The 18332-nt window shown below is 37.9% G+C and overlaps 1 protein-coding gene across 3 annotated transcripts in view; it reads left to right on the top strand.

Moving 5' to 3' along the window:
- The first annotated feature begins 8781 nt into the window (after nt 1-8781).
- The window catches only part of syn3 (synapsin III), a 138693-nt gene continuing 129142 nt past the window's right edge, over nt 8782-18332 (top strand). For all 3 annotated transcript variants that reach the window (XR_013279024.1, XM_077499936.1, XM_077499935.1), the window contains exon 1: nt 8782-8951. The gene's annotated coding sequence lies outside the window, so the exon portion shown is untranslated. The remainder of the gene's footprint in view (nt 8952-18332) is intronic.

Here is an 18332-nt window from a genome sequence, read left to right as displayed (position 1 = left end):
ACGGCGAAATGACGTCGATTCCCAGCAATAAGCCTTGCCCCCTTTTAAAGGGAAACAACAAGATGAACATTTGCAGTGCAGTAATCGCAAATATTTTACATGGAAACTTTAAAAAGGATAATTTAGTCAGTTTTAGCTATTAATAAGTTTATATCTTGTTTAGAATTAATTTGATAAGTTAAGGCTGCAATTAATACTTTTAAATAAAAACACATTCTGCTACATGCTGTCGACATCACAGTTGCTCCGAGTCAAAGCTCAGTTAACGTCCATTAATGGCTCACCTGTTTTACGAGTTTGGTCATTTGACGTTCAGAAACTGAGATATGATTGGTTGTTACCTGAGCGCCCGTGATGTCATTTGAAAAGTAAGTGGCAAAATGTTTTTTGTACATGAAAGGTAATGTCAAATTAAATGGAGCCAAAATATGAACTTCTTTCTGCTGAAATTGCGAAATGAAACAAGCATCCCTTTAACAGTTATAGAGGAGTGCAGCTCAAGTTTGAAGGCATATATAGTTTTGTTTTTGTTACGTGACTCCGCCTCCTCATAAATGCCTCGTTAGCCTGTTGTGTTATACAAGGTTTGTTGCTTTGCCATAACTCATTGCCTGCATTTTCCTCATAAACAACATCTTGGCTGTTTGGAGCTGAAATATACTGTAGCTCCGCACATTACACTTCCTTATATGCTATACCATACACTACATTATGCACTTACCTATAAGAGGAGGAAACATTTGTATACATCAATGTAGCTAGAAAAATACAATTATTTGTCTTTTAATGTATTTTGTTTAGGTCAAAAGCTATATACAGTAATCTCTGTATATTCCCAGTACACTGTTTATGAATTGACTCTGCCCCTCCAAAAAATGTTTTTGTGCTGTTTCTAAAACGTTCTTATTGCCTATAAATGCCACAACATATTAGCAAAGCACGTTTTTTTTTCTAGATCAGGTAAGGCCTGACTCGATGAAGCCCTACATCGTTTCTTGACACCAGGATGCCTCCAGATGGTGCCAAAGCAACATTTTATATCAGACTTTGGGCATTTTTTCAGCAAAGAGCAGAGTATAGGTTCCTGTTTAAATCTGTGACTTGGTGAATATGTCTATTTTATATTTATATGTCAAGAAATTTTATTTTCAAGCTGGATGGGACAGATACCAGAAGAAAGGGAGAAAAGCAGCTTTAAGCCAAGGAAGGAAGGAAGGAAGGAAGGAAGGATGCAAAAAAATAAATAAAAAGAGGGTAAATATAGGAAGGAAGGAAGGTGAGAGGGAAGGAAGCAGGCCTGGATGCTTGTATATATATATATATATATATATATATATATATATATATATATATATATATATATATATATATATATATATATATATATATATATATATATATATATATATATATATATATATATAACGTGTTTTAAAAAAAAGTTTCTCTCTCTCTCTCTCTCTCTCTCTCTCTGTTTTAACAGAAAAAAGTCTCACAGCACTGTGACTCCCCCTTGTGGCCGATATGGCGATGTGTAATGTTTTGATGCAGTAATCCTGAAAAATCATATTCACAATGAGCAAGTTCTTTTATTTTTTCTTTAACCTGTGGGACCATTTAAGAAGCCTCTAATTACACATAATTGCAAGTTAATAGCACCTGATTATTTATTTATTTATTTATGTATGTATTTATTTACCAGTATTTAATTGGGGAACAATTATTTCAGTGTATCTCTATGTTTGGTGGGTAGGATGCACTCGTGTACAAGTAGGAATAATGCAGTAAATTGTACATACATCTATAACAGCCAAACAAAACCCCCGAATGATTTGGCACTACAGTCTATCGATACAATTTCCATCCCATTAATCATTAAAATAGATTTTGGGTTACCTGACAAAACTATCTCCAAAGTTTAAATGAGTCCCTGATTGAACTACTTAAAAGAAAAAAAAGAAAAAACAAACTGACCAGATAACCTGAGCTGGAGAGCAGTGCAACAGAAACATTTTTTGGTGAAGCTATGCATGCTGACAACATGCCTCTGCAAGCGCAGGCGACGCAGCTGATTTGGTCTAAAAATGGCCACTTCAACCGTCTCTGACATTTTGCAGGCACGTCATGACCGGCCCCCGAAGGCCTCCCCACCCCCCGTGTCGCGTGTGCTCCAACTCCTCCGTTGATAAGAAGAAACTGAGGCTGAAGAGGTACTGTAATTATGTGACGTTATTCATGGGATGCAACACTTAATAGATAGAATCCATAAATAAAAGCACTCAGTCCCACTCATGCTCTACTAAACCTGAGCTGAACTCTTGAGCACATGTTCACGGTTCAGCCTACCGTGTAGTGACCGTGTTGTCTTTTCTCCCAATACACCAAACAGACTTTGTACACACATACACGCGCTCACTTATTTGTGTTCACCGGCTGTATCTCCAAGGAGAATTAAGGATTAAGTAGCAACTTAGATTGTTGCCAGATTGCATTTCAATTGGTCATGCTCATGTTTTGGGGCGCTTTGCAGCACATTTAGCACACATACGTGTGAGAGGATTTGCTGGAAATGCGCCTCGTTTGCATTTTTCAACCCACAAAGCTTGCAGTACGAAAGTCATCACGGGTTTCCCCTCTGATGATATACACAATAGGGATGTAACGATATCCAAACATCACGATGCAATATTATAACCATATGAAGGTCACGATACGATAATTATCACGATATTGTGGGGAGGTTGGCGATACATAAAATGACAATATTGTAAAAAAAAATAGCTCATACTAAAAAAAAAAAAAAAAACCATTTTGCTTTTGTACATTAGAGCAATGCATATAAATAACATGCAATCTCTAATAACGCTTAATATTGAGGCACTTATTTGCTAATGCAAGGACATATAGAGTTCTTCCACATATTGAATCGGTTCACAAGTATATTATGTTCCACTTCTGACCATTAACGTGGATTATAAAAACAGAAGGGCCAAAACATGCCTTGCGAAAATTATGCTGCTCTAAAAAAAACAACAAAAAAAAAACAACAACTAGCCACCAGAGGGTGCTAGAACTGCATAAATGGAAATCAACTGGACTTTTTAAAATATGTGCTGCTTTTAATATCACGACATGATGACGATATATATGACGATATATTGTGGCAGTTTTAATATTGTGATGTCACAATATTGCCGTTATCGTTACATCCCTAATACACAGTAAATGTTGAATCACCGTATCATGTTAATCATACAATTACATTTATTTTATTCAGTAATTAAATATAAAGGGAGTCCTCGAGTTCGTTCCTATGCTAGCGATGTAACCCGAATTTCGACTTAAGTCGGATTTTCCCATTAAAATCAATATTTACATAAAAATAATTTGCATTAAAAAACAATCTAAAATACATTCAAATTGAAAAAAAAACCAAGATACTAGTAGTCCGACTGAAGCCCAAGTATTTGCCTATAGTTTGTCGGTGTCTCCTTTCTGCAATCTTTTTCTGATGTCTTGCTTGGTTTCCAATGTAATTGCTTTTCTTTTGGTTGGACCAACATTGATAGAAGACGTCGCTTTCTTCTTCTTTGGGGTCATGAGGTGGAAAAAAAAAGAGGGCGAAAAAGCCAAAGACACTCTCACAAGTGCACAAGCACTAGCACTAGCTAATGGCTAAATGGCTGACAAGGAGAAAACACTGCGAACAAGGAGCCAAAATGGCGGATGGGGAGACAAAATGGTGTAACGATTATCGGTCGGTTGTAACTTTTTGCAACCTCAGTTCCAAAGGAACTCCACTCCTGTGTCCTGGACATGCCACCGTGGGGGGTGGGGAGGACAAGAACATCCCCCACAAACAGCCACACATGTTCTGACTGACACACGCACACACACACAAGTCAGAACAGTAAAAGTCTTCTTAGAAATTTGACTTTCTTATTTTGCAACAGAACAATGAATTATGAAATGTTATGTTTGCCATTTGTGAAATGTTGACTCCATGAAATGTCATGAAAATGTTCCATTGCAGTGGCAGATTCTCCACTAAACTTTCATGTGTATGCACGTTTTAACAGTGTAAGCTAGGTAACATTTCATTTGAGGTATTCAATTGTACGTGTTGCATTGATTGAATTCTGACCTAATCTCAACAAACATGGGATCCAGATTCAATCTGATTAGCCTCTACCAAAACCCTCTCCAAGCTGGTAATTTTCCACTTTGGTCAGTCGGGACCCCCTGGTGTGAAGGCCGCCGCCCTCCCAATTTAAAAGCACGCTCCCTGCTTGCTTCTTCCTCTTTTGGCTCCCGCTCTTTTCGCTGCTCTTTTGGCTCCTGCTCTTTTGGCTCTGCTCTTTTGGGCCCCTGGCCCTTCTGTTCCTGATCTCCCCGGCTGCTGGCCAAAGAGCTAGCCCAGCTAGCTTAACCTCCAGCACACGGCAACGCACGGAAGCCATCGCGTGTTGCGACAGGCGCGGCGAAACACGCTGCTTTTGGTCCCTGCACAGGCTCAAACGGATGGTGCCTTTCTCGGCACCCTGAGGCCTCAACCAAAAAGGGCCTCGTGACGCTCAGTTGGCCAGCCGGACGACCTGTCTCTCCCTCTCCTGAACTGAACCGTCTTCATCCCTTCTTCAAACGGGCTTGGCGAGTCTCCATACAGGATCCTGCTTCTCAGACCAACCCCATCTGTAAGTGCAACTTTGCAGGCCTTCGCCCTAGTACAAATTGGTGCAAACTAGGTTGATTGTGGGTCCCATGTTGGTTTGATTCAAGAAATCCATCACCTTGGTTAAGACCGTTTCTCTTTTCTTGTTTTCTTTTCCTTTAATGATTTCATTATTTTAGTTCTTGTTTTATTTCCTATCATAGTAGTTAGTTTTGCTTCTTTAAGTTCCAAGTAGATTTTCCCACCTAGGTTAGAGAATAAACGTGCACAAAACTCAAAACCTGTTTTTACTGTGTGTGTGTTTCATCAATTTATAGTGACCTCTAAGCTGAACAAAGAACTCACAAAATTGTAGTAAGGGCACAACCTTCATTTTAATGACTGATTCAACGAGGTTCTCATCTGTTATCCTGATAAAATTATCAAAAAGAGATGTGGTGCTCCGCAGGCAAGCTCAACTTAATTTAAACATTAAGTTTGAGTCTCCTTAAATTAATGAGCCAATTGATTATTAATTTAATAATTAACAATTATTGATTTAACAATTAATTGGACCGATTTCCCTTACAATGGTGAACCGGGCGTAAACTTTGTAAAGTCGAAACACCTTAAGGCCGAGTGCGCTTAAAATTACAAAAAAATACACGGTTCTAAATTTGAAAACATTTTTAAAAATTGTGTTAATGTTATCTGCAAATTGAAGAACAAATTACAAAAATAAATTTTAATTAAAATGAAGGTCAACTTTATTTGCTTTTGTGGGTCCCCTGTAGGGGAGGGAACCTCTGGGTACCTTACAATACGATATGCGATACAAGGCTCACGATAACGATTATCTCACGATATGACAATACCACGATTATTCGATATATTGGTCAGGTAAACAAATCCACGATAATCTACGATAAAACTACTCAAGACATAAACCGATGTTGTTTCAATGAGAAAATAGTTTCTTTTTGTACTATTACTGAAACACAATATTAAAACTGGTGTCTTCTTCAAACTGAGTACCGGTACTTTAAGTGTTTTTTTTTTTTTTTTTTTTAAACAAATACAAATGTCTTCTTAACATAGACAACTTTCTGTCAACAAATTTTGTGTCTTTCTTAAACACTATTCTCATGCAACATGTCAGTCAGTTACATAAATATGTTTTAAAATGTTAAAATTGACGATATAATCCAAATTTTTCATTGAAATATATGCAAAACTGAGTCAGTTGCTGGACAGATAAACGTCTTACACAAGCAAACGTAAGCTGATGAGTCTTCTTCGCCTTCCATTTCCCTGCAACTCTTATGAGGCGCTCCCCCTATTGGCCCGCCAATTAATTGCTCAATAAGTCATGACCAATGGAGCCATTATAGTGGCTGTATATCAACTACAATTATTGCGATACTTGCCTAGGCGTATCGATAATCTATCAGGAGACAAACTATCGTGATTCATCACAATATCGATATATCGTCACACGCCTAGTCCCATGAAATGATGTTGCGAGACTCCGAAAATAATGCTTTTGCATTGCGCACTCATCAATCCATGTTCTAATCAAGGAGATCCACTAATAGCCCTTCTATTTGTTAACATTTTGTCATCTTGCAAGACAGCCATGTTGCAGTGGGTGCAGAATTTTGTTGCTCTCTTGTAGTTTTTGTTTTACAGTGTAAAAAAACAAACAAAAAACAACAACAACAACAACAAAAAAGAGCGCTCCAGGACTTTGGGGTGTTCTGTAGTCCACTGCCCACACATTCTTAAAAATAACCACAAGCAAGTGGCGGCTTGACAAGTGTGGAGTCCAAAAAGCCAGAGCCAAAAAAATAAAGCGTGATATATGGCTGAAAAACAACCCTGCAAGCCCAATATGAGCGCTTATATGCTTCTCTGCTACTGACTACCACACATATACACAAGTAGGTCAACCGTTTTTTAATCGGAAAATAAAAGTCAATCACAAAAAAAGAAAGTGAAATGGATTTGCCTGTCACTTGTCTTTGCTTTGTTTTGTCCCGTGGGAAATGTAGCCTTGCGTGATGCAGCCCACCCAGTGACAGTTAAATAAGCAGTGACATGAACCAGCCCAAGCAGCTACTTCCTGTCTGACATGGTGGGAAGCGGCAACGCTGCCACTTGAGACGTCTGCAAGGATTCAGCATCTTCAAAATGCAATGCAAAAACACAATGCAGGTGTACCTAATGGAGTGTCCAATCAATGTGCTCCATCGCAGCCCGTGCTGTGTGTCTCCACCCGGCCGGATGCAGATGTGGCCCGCCGTGATTGGCTGACAACATATTACAGCAACAACACACTTTTGAGGACCAAGAGACAATGAAATAAATAATTGGTTTGGGTGTAATGTGTCGGGAAGCCTGACCGCAGCGTGTCATTAACGTGTAATGCGATCTCCAACTCGATAAACACACAGATGTTCATCAATTAATTACATGTCGTACATTTGCATGGTGTACTGAATGCATCCAACCTAGCTTTTTCTATCATTGTGTTAGGATAGGTTAGGTTTGAATATTAAACCGCCATAAATGAGATGTGATTCCTAAAAGTCCTAAAATAATCAAGTTGACTAATATTCATAGGCAGGTACTACATTTATGCTGTTACTTTTACTTCAGTAACGTTTTGGGAAAATTGTGCCTTTTTTTTTTTTTTTTTTTTATAATAAACTAAGAAATGCTACTTCTGCATTGGGCGACATGTATTTTTAATCCATTTGTTTTGGTTTGTCAGAGAATTCATCCACATGACTGTTTGACTAATCCAAGGAAACCACTTGCCTCGGTTCGGCCAATCAAATGGGACCAGACAGTCACATGATGCTTTCAAGGTTGCTTTAAGATGTTTTTAACAGCAAAGTTTGCCGTTTTTACGTTACTTTGTAAAGATTTATTATTGTTTTAGTTAAGGTGACAATGTTGGGCAGTACCTGAATTTCCACATTCTTTTGTATGTTTTGCATCTGTTTGAAATATATAAAAAATAATTATATATATACATATATATACATATATATACATATATATATATATATATATATATATATATATATATATATATATATATATATATATATATATATATATATATATATATATAAAATACTTATTCATACTGAATTAAATTTTTAGTGGATCATTTTTACTTTAACCTGAGTATTCATTTCATTTATTTCATTCATTTGCAAAAGAAAAAAAGAACAACAATATAATATAAAACAATTATTCTCCAATGTAGAATTAAAAGGAGCCGAAACAAGTCAAGTCCTATTTTCTCTGCCCTGTTTCTCCCCAGAATTCAGTTAGAAAATAATTTGATTTGAAAACAACAACATAAACAAAAACAAAATTATATATATAGACTTAGACTTAGACTTGACTTTATTGATCCCTTTGGGATGGCTCCCTCTGGGAAATTTACATGTCCAGCAGAAATAAGAAAAGAGAATAAAATAAAAAATAATTCAATCAATCAATAAATAAGGTTATTACACCAGAGATTGAATTAATAATAAGAATAATAGAAATAAAAATAAAAAAATAAAAATTAAATAAATAAATAAATAATACAGCTGGCAGTGGTCACATGACTTTTTAGTTCTGAATTTGAGTTACTGACAAACATAACTACAAAAATGACATTGGCATAATCAAACCTAATTAAACTATTTCATATTTTAAGTTATACTTGTTTTCTGATTTTTCTTTTCCCAAAAGTATTATTAATAATAATAAAAATACGAGTACAATTTTGGCCACTCGGCACATCGCTACTAAATTTCTTTCCTTCCCATTCTCTCTGCCACATTATCGCTTTGGCCACCAGATGTCACTGTTTCCTTGACTTTTTCACCGGAGATATCAATTTGATTATATTTACTACCCATTTGTAAAGTTGTTAATAAAATGAATATATATATATATTTAAAAAAACAAAATCAATATTCAATCGCAAATCTAGGAAGACAGCTAATCACACACTGTCTACTTCTGATAACCACGCCCCCAATTTGCCTCCTGCCCAATCAATGTTGAGGAGCTACTGCGGTAATGAACGCACCCTTTTCTTTTCTTTTTCCCGGCGTGCTTTGCGAGGGAGGAGAGAGCGAGAGAGAAGGTGGGGGACTTGGCCGGGTTGCTTGGAATTACTGAGAGGATAGCAAAGAGGCAGCAGCGTCCCGAAAATAGAAGGAAGAAAAACAAAAAGAAGAAAAAGAAGAAGCAGAAGGAAGGGTCTCTTTCGTCACTGTCAACCGCTCAGGTAAATTTTATTTTCATTTCCTTCAAATGCACCGAAGGAGATTCCTGTCTCCAGCTGCTCCATCTTCTCACACAATGGAGCAATAAAACACACCTTTCCCTTCTGGACCGTTGTCATGTACCACATCCCCCTGCAGCCAAATTAAAGAGGTTGCAGGGGCGAGCATGCTGCATGCGTCAAGCTATTTTTTTATTTTTTTTTGGGGGGGGGGGGGGGGGGGTTCGTGGCGCGCTGGGGGTGATGGACGGCAGCTTTCCGCAGGGATTCCCTTCATATCAGCATCGTCTGCAGCCCTTTAGCCCGTGCAGTCACCCACCGCTCCGTGCTGGTGTCATGACGGGGGCGGAGGAGGGCGGGGTCTGGCAGCTATTAATTAGCGTGTGATGGCGACCTGGACTCCCACCCCATTTTCACAATTTAAAGAAATACATATTGCACACCTTCGAAGCTGCTGCTCAATTCAAATGGGGAGTCCGTTATGTCATTTCCGTCAAAGGTCAAGCGTGTGCAGTAAAGTTTGATGTGTCATGCTGATATTAAATGTGGCAAACTTGGTCAATTTATGTCCGAGTCATCAGATTGAGTAATTTGTAATATAAAAATTTATACTGGTAAACTGATAATGCAAAAGCAGGGCTGAGAAGTACTTCCCCTTTCAAAATAACAGTCATAAATCATGATACTTTGTCTCCATGATAGATTATCGATACGCCTATGCAAGTATCACGATATAATATACAGCCACTATAACGGCTCCATTGTTCATGGCTTATTGAGCAATTACTTGGCGGGCCACTATAGGGGGAGTGCCTCATAAGAGTGGCGGGGAAATGGACGCAAGTCTTCAGGCGAAGAAGACTCATCAGCGCACTTTGACTTGTGGAAGACATTCATCGGTCCAACAAATGACTGTTTTCCATACATTTCTATGAAAATGTGGATTATATCTTCAATTTCATTTTTTTGACTTTTTGAAGCACACAATTTAATATTGATTTACTTGGATTTAATAATGAAGTAATTTTATGTATTTATTTACTTTTGTAGTGTTACACAAAAAATTGTGGCACAGTTTATAAAATGAAACACATTTGTTGACAGAAAGTGGTCTCTGTTCAGACATTTGTATTTGTTAAAAAAAAATTAGTGCTGTCAAACGATTACAATTTTTAATCTGATTAATCACACTTTTTAATTTTGATTAATCACGATTAATCAGCTAAATTACTTGCGTTTTCGCGTAATATACAATAAATACAAAATACCGTAATATTTTGACATTAACGCTTTTTATTATCTGAATGACATTTGCAAAAATTGATTAAATGCATGTACGCAATTGCATGCATTCGTGTATTGCTCAAAATGTAACAGCATCATATCAATTGGGTGCAATTCAGCTATTATTAATTAATTGAACGCAAGTTACTTTTTTTTTTTAAATCTAAAGTCCCGTGGGGTGTTTTTTAAAGCGAAATTTACCACCGACTGGAGTCACCCCATTCATTTTGGAACAACAGGCGTAGGAAATGCCGTGCATTGACCTCATCACTGACCTGCGCAGCCTTCAATGTAACCATCCGCGGTTACTTTCAAGGCTCAAGTGCGGTAAAAAAAAAATTTTCTGTGATTAATTAATCTATTAACGCTTTAACTTTGACAGCCCTAAAAAAATACACTAAAATACTCAATGTGACGTAGACACCAGTTTGAATATTGTGTTTCAGTGATGGTACAAAAAGAAACTATTTTCTCATTGCGGTTATCGTCATATCATGAGATAATCGTTAACGTGAGCCTTGTATCGCATATCTTATCGTGAGGTACCAACAGGTTCCCACCCCTAGTAAATATTTAGTTACATATCTGTGTATTTATGAAAATGTGTAATAAACCATGTCAGGGCTGAATTCACAAAATTACCACTCGCACCCGAGTTTGTTTCTCAGCCACTGACGAAGTTCCAGAGCTCAAGGACCACTTTTGATGCTTCATATGTAAATAGAGCTGCATTGTTTTGCTAAGCATTCACTTCTTATTACAATGTTGCCAACATAAGGTTGAGTTTGACAATGTCACAAGCTCAAGTAGCACAAATGATTGCTATTGTGTCACATACTTGAAGTAAATACTAGCATAATAAGCAACAAATACTCAAAGGCCGTCTTCTGCTTTTCAGATGAACTTAACTCCATTGTACTTCGATTTTTGCTCGAAACAGTATGTCCACATGGCAAATGCGTGTCTGTATTCATCATTTACATGCTAACCTGTGCCCAAAGTTGGCTGTAGCTTGACTTCATTTTGTACTTCGATAGACGACAAACGAGCAGGAAATCAACAGTGCAATTAGTGCACTCCGTTTTTGCCTCACTGGCTTCCAGGCACAATTCATCGGTAAGCCATCAATTGATTCATGGATCATCATCGATTTCCTATTTTAGTGTAAATGCTAACTTTAGCCCAGGTAATCGCTAGAGAGGGAGGAAGAGGCTTAAAAAAATAATCAAGCAGACGCATTATAGCAATATTTCAAGTGTCAGTGTTGCTATTCCTGTCATACGCGATCAATACTTGGCATCAGCGTATTGATCCAATTTAATATACTTGTCCTCCTTCACCTTTTTTTTTTTGGTCCCGGTTAAGCTGCGCAACAAACGTGCACACGACTTAAGCTTGAAATGGATCTTTGGATCGATGCGCTAATTGTGTTTTATGTGAGATGGATTCATCAATAATATGATGGCAGTCATAGTACGGAAATGAATCCGACTTGGGCTGTTTTTCATCGTTGATTCATTGATTTGTAGGAACTTGTGCGGAATAAATTGATGGAATAATGGAATAAATGATTTATCATTGTGTGTTATGAAGTAGATTGTGACTGCATTTGCAATTATTATTTTTTTAAGCAATACATACATAAATCGATATTACAGGCACTAAGTCAAAAGTCTAACAATAATCAATATCCAAATTATTATACAGACATTTTGTTGATCTTATATAATAAAAACAAATAAAATTATAACAATAATAGGGGTGTAAATTTCTCTATCACAATTCATAGGTCATGATTCGATTCGATACCGATTAATCCCAATACAAATCTTTATGTCATTTTTTTTTAACTCAAATTTAGAAAATACTGAATTAGTAAACTTGTACACTGTAAGATTTGTATGAAAATGTACTTCAGGCTTATAACTGCGAGCCACAAACAGGTTGCAGTCATTTTCATGTTTGAACAGCATTGAAATAAAAATATGAAGGCTTAGTGTTCCATTCATAGAACATTCTAAGTAAGACGTTTTGTTGAATATTTCCATCAAAAATTGATGTTTAAAGGGATACTTGACTCATTGAGCCATTTTTTAGCAGTAAAATGTTAATATTTTTGCGATAATTAACATGTTAACTTCACTATTTTTCATGTACAATTATAATACGTTATATAAAGTAATTTCCCTGCTTGCTGACCGATGATGACATCACCTGTGCTGAGGGAGTAGGTAACGGCCAATCATGGCTCAGTTTACTGATCAAACCCAGAAAACAAATGAGCCAAGATTGGCCGTAACTTCCTCAGCACAGGTGATGTCATCACCAGTCGACAGCAAGTAGAAAAAAAAAAAAAACTTTTTAAAGGTATAAATTGTACATGGAAAAATAATTAAGTTATCAAATTCATTCTGGACAAAAATATGAACTTTTCACTGCTGAAAATAGCTCATTGAGTCAAGTGTCCCTTTTAAACATCGATCCATCTGCAAACTGAATCGATACGAGAATTGTGTGTTGTCGTATCGCAATATATTGCCAAATCGATTTAAAAAAAAAACCAAAATAATGATAATAATTATAATGATGATAATAATAATAATCATCATCATCAGTATTATCATCATCATCATCTTTATTTCAAACTCAAAGAAGGTCTATAAAATAACAGAGACAGTTGATATTAGGGATGTAACGATATCCAAACGTCACGATACGATATTATCACGATATGAAGCTCACAGTACGATAATTATCACGATATTGTGGGGATGTTGGCAATATTTAAAAAAGGTCACAATATTGTAAAAAAAAATGAGCTCATACTAAAAAAAAACCCACAATATTGTGCTTTTGTACATAACATCAATGGTATGTTATTATTATGTTATTAATATTATGTTGTCAATGCACGGACAAATTGAGTTCATCCACATATTGACTCGCTTCACAGGCATATTACGGTCACCTTCATCTGACAATTATGAAAGATTTTAAACAATGAAGTCCAAAACATCCCTAATGAAAATTAAATTGCACTAAAAAACTAGCCACCAGAGGGTGCTAGAACTGCACAAATGGAAATCAACCTGACTTATTGAACAGATGTGTTGCATTTAAATATCGTGATTCGTGAACATGACGACGATGATATTGTGGCAGTTTTTATATCACAATATCATGCTTATCGTTACATCCCTAGTTGATATATAGTTGAACCATGATTTAATAATAAAGAGTGTTTATTTAAGAGTGGAGAGAGAGACAGTAAGAGTTGTTAACTTGCTAAACATTTTGACACGCAACTTATATCAAACAACCTATGTGGCATAGACACAAGTCAGTAAATTAGATAACAACCATAATACAAACAAATCTATTATCATTTGAACGTCTGATCCATCTTTTCGGCTTCCAGTTGTGACTGTGCAGTAAATGTTTTGTCCTTTTTGAATTCAGCGAGGCTTGTTGTCATCAGACGTGTCGGCTGCGGTCCCCGAGCGCTTTTCGTGCATCTTAATGTGGCGACTGCAGCGACAAGCACGGTGAGGTCACCAGACGGAGGATGACTCGGCATCCTCGCCGGCGTTGCGGCGCCTCCAGTGTTCTGTCACCCGCAAGTTGTCCGAGTTCTCAGTTCCGGCACGACTTCCCGACGACACACCTCAAGAATATCTCCCAAAAGATACTTTTTTTTTGCTTTAGAAGTTGCGGGCTGAAAATCACAATCACGACAGCAAGAAGTTGACGACGTGTGTTGCGTTTTCACACGCTGAATTAACAGCTAAAGGTTGCAAGAGATTTTCTGTGATTCCAAATAAGCGGCAGAGTTTTTCACACAACCTCCCACGATAAACAGAACTCGTCTTTAGAAAAAAAAGAAAGAAAAAAAGATGGCTGCTTGGAGAGAAATTCAGGATTTAGCATTTTCATTCTGTCTGCTATTCATAAGAGTAGTGATTGACCGATTATCGGCACCAATATTAAACACTGTCAAGTGTCATGACTAGGGTATGCAGGGGTTATGCTTACTGCCGTGACTAGGGTCATGTAAGGATTATGTTTACTGTCATGACTAGGGTCATGCAAGGGTTATGTTCAGAGGTGGGTAGAGTAGTCCATGGGTGTTCAGGTTCGTCTTCTCCTGCTGCTATGTTCCACACGCCGCCCGCTAGTGTTTATGTCTGATTGGTAGAATGTTAAGGGAAGGAGTTGTCATGTGATTATTGTTGCTACGTCTGATTGGGGAAACGCAGTCATGTGGCAGAACAGCTGTTGGCGTCTCTGGTAAAGAAAATGAACGAAAAAAGTAGAAAAAAAAAGTAACGACTTTAGTGTAGCAACATATAGCGGAGTAAGAGTAGCGATCCTTTGTCACACATCTACTCAAGTAAAAGTAAAAAGTATTGTGTGGTAAAACTACTCTCTTTAAAAGTTACTCAAGTACATGTAACGGAGTAAATGTAACTCATTACTACCCACCTTTGGTTATGTTTGAGTCATGACCATGAGGTCAAACGTCTGTTTTGAACTGATGTAACCAACATCTAGTTTCAACTGGTAGGATGTTATGTGATGTCAGAAGCTTTGTGATGTCAGGAATCCTTAATCTCTTTATCTGGTCCACAGCCAATCAGATAGTTCCATGTCAGTCCTGTTACCCACATGTCTAGCCACAACCAATCAGATCGATTCGCTGTCTATATAAACCTGTCTGAGAAGTGTGTGTTTTTGTTGGATTATTATCTTTGTTCGTCTGCGCACCTCCGCAGCACAAGTTAGCTTAGCGTCTCGTGATTCTCGATACATTCTCGTTTTTTCTCGTCTAGTCAAGTTTGTTCTACGCCTCTCGATGTAATGCGAATGAAGAGTTAAAATCTTATTTGTGTCTACGTTTTTGGGATCCAACTCCAGAACATCATCATCATCATTCAAATGATCGATTAACTAACTGGATAGTTTCCTCGGCAAAAATCTGTGCGGCAAATATTCACTGAATATCATCTCCAGGCTCTCGCTGCAAATGGTCCTGAACATACGACGCCGTAATCCCCACATTCGGTGCTCGGCAATAAAAGACACGCGTTAGAGAATGATCGCGTCTCCCCAGCGAGAGGAGGAGAAGCCGAACGTGGCTTTTTATTATTCATGACAGTCTGAGCTGGGGGTTCAGGAGTGGAAGCAGCGGGCACACACACAGGGGTGGCTGGATTCAAGAGATGAAAAGCAAAGCGGAGAGACACAACAAGGCAAGACCCGCTTTGGGCACTTCAGCTCATTCCACAAACAAACATGGCCCAACAGATGTGCAAGAAACATCTTGGATGTCTTAATCATCCACGTAGGCGGACATCAAGACGACAATGGCCGTCCGAGACCTCAAAGGCTACGTAACTAAACAACGATTGCTTTTTGTTGTGTGAATCATTTTGAGAAACACATCCACCCGTGTCAACCCTGCGCTAAAATACACTCTTCAAGAAGGGATGGCAAAATGTGATCCTCCAACTGTCCATCCATTCATCCATCCATTTTCTTGACCGCTTATTCCTCACAAGGGACGCGGGGGGTGCTGGCGCCTATCTCAGCTGGCTTTGGGCAGTAGGCGGGGGACACCCTGAACTGGTTGCCAGCCAATCGCAGGACACACAAAGACGAACAACCATCCACACTCACAAGCACACCTAGGGACAATTTGGAGTGCCCAATTAACCTGCCATGAATGTCTTTGGAATGTGGGAGGAGACCAGAGTACCTGGAGAAGACCCACGCGGGCACGGGGAGAACATGCAAACTCCACCCAGGAAGGCCGGAGCCTGGACTCGAACTGGAGTCCTCAGAACTGGGAGGCGGACGTGCTAACCACTCGCCCACCGTGCCGCCATCCTCCAACTGTGAAAAATAAAATAACGTTATACATTACATAAGTTTCGACTACAACGGTTACGCCCGGTCCTCCATTTTGGCTCCTCGTCCGCCATTTTGCCCCCAGTGTTTTCTCCTCGTCTGCTATTTAGCCGTTACCTAGTGCTAGCTAGTGCATTTGTGAGAGTCTGTTTGGCTTTTTCGCACTCTTTTTTTTGTTTTTTTCCACATTATGGCGCCACAGAAGAAGAGAGCGACGTCTTCTATCAATGTTAGTCCAGCTAAAAGAAAAGCAATTACCATGGAAATGAAGCTAAACATAAAAAGATTGCAGAAAGGCGAGACACCAAAGAACATCAGCAAAGACTTGGGCTTAAGCTGGACATTATCTTATTTTTTGTTTATTTTAATGAATTTTAGATTTTTTTTTTTTAAATGCAAATCATTTTGATGTAAATATTGACTTTAATGGGGAAATTCGACTTACCGGTAAGTCGAAATTCGGGTTACATCACTAGCGTAGGAAGTTGGAACGTAACGCAGACGTAACTTGAGGACTCCCTGTAATGTCTAACGTTAGGACTAGGGCTGGGTCTAAAATATCGATATTGAATCGATATTCCTTTTCATAGCCCAATATCGATTCATAAAACCATGAATCGATACTTTTTAATACCCCCCCCCCCCCCCCCCCCCCCCTTCTGTAAATTAATGTGCCAAATGCTCCCCTCAAAAGAAGCAAGGTAAGAATTGGAAATAAAAACACAAAATGTGGATGCATAATTATGTACTATGGCTGTGTCTGTTATAATAAATTTGTTTTTATTTATTTATTAACCACTGGAAGCTTAGTAAAAAAATCTGTCTCAGGAATTTAAATGTTGCACTTTTGTCACTTTATTTACATAGATAGCTCTGTGGTTGTAATTGATTTCAGTTATAATTTATGGCTTTGATTAGGTCATGTTCAATAAAACATACAACAAAACATGCTACATGATTAATGTAACTGTACTGGATTCAATTATAAATGTAAATATTCATATTTTTACTAATGCACCAAGTAAGAGAGAGATGTTTCGACTATTTTGCAGTATTGCTACTTCTGGGAATGTCTACATATAAAAGTCAAATCGGCACTGTGTGAAATCCTTAACTGAATCGAAAATCAACGTGAATTGAATCGAATCGGGCCCTGCTGAATCGACTCGGTTTCGAAAATCTGAATTGATACCCAGCCCTATTTAGGACAATGTGACTGTCTCCTGTTAAATGAACCTCATCAAATCAGATTTCCATTCATTCCTACAAAGTTGTGACTTCAAAAGCCATGAGTACATTTTCAACATGGCGCGACGCTTCCGACCAAATGCGGACAGGCTAAGTAAGCCAAAATCCGATTTGGAGGATCATCATCAACTTCCTGCTGGTTTTATCGTCCGTAAAGCATTCGCTTTGCCACCGCTGTGCGGCTCTTAAAAGTGCTACTTTTCAAATGAGAGTCGTCATCAGGCGATAGTAGTCCCGTGCGGTCGCTGGGCAACAAACATGCTCCTCGTGTCATTTACAATCTTACCCGCGACAGAAGCTGGCCTAAGTGACAACACTTGAGAGAACTTATGTAAGACTTATGTAATTCAACACTTTCTTGATCTGACTGAATTGATCATATGTGACAAAACGGCATTTAGAGATTATTAGTTTTGATTCTACAGTAGTGTTAATTTCGTCAACGAACACTAAACAAAAATGTTTTCGTCAACATGCATTTTTACCCGGACTAAGACTAGGCTAGACTAGACAAAAACCCTCATTAATAAACAATAAGTCGGAATAAATCAGTATGCATTTTCGTCGAGTAATGAATACAAGACGAAAATATACATGGGTAAAATGGTTGTCCTGACTAAAACGTTGACAGTTTTTGTTGACTAAAACTAGACGAATAAAATGTTTACTTGGACTAAAATAAAAGACTAAAATGCTCGATTTATAATCAACTAAAAATGGACTAAATAAAAATGGGATGAAGTTGACTAACTGTGATAAAAAAATAAATAAATAATTAACAAGCGTGACAAACTGGACTAAAACTGACTAAATTTAAAAATGGCAGACAAAATTAACACTAATCTACAGTTCAGTTTTCTCATTCATTGATAGCAATAGTCTAATGTAGAGATAGACCAATATGATTTTTTTTTTTTTTTTTTTTTTTTTTTTTCAGGGCTGATA

The sequence above is a fragment of the Festucalex cinctus genome, chromosome 16 (assembly GCF_051991245.1).
Source record: "Festucalex cinctus isolate MCC-2025b chromosome 16, RoL_Fcin_1.0, whole genome shotgun sequence".
Taxonomy (NCBI): Eukaryota; Metazoa; Chordata; class Actinopteri; order Syngnathiformes; family Syngnathidae; genus Festucalex; species Festucalex cinctus.
Note: the sequence above shows the minus strand (reverse complement) of the source record. Positions and strands in the feature narration are given on the sequence as shown.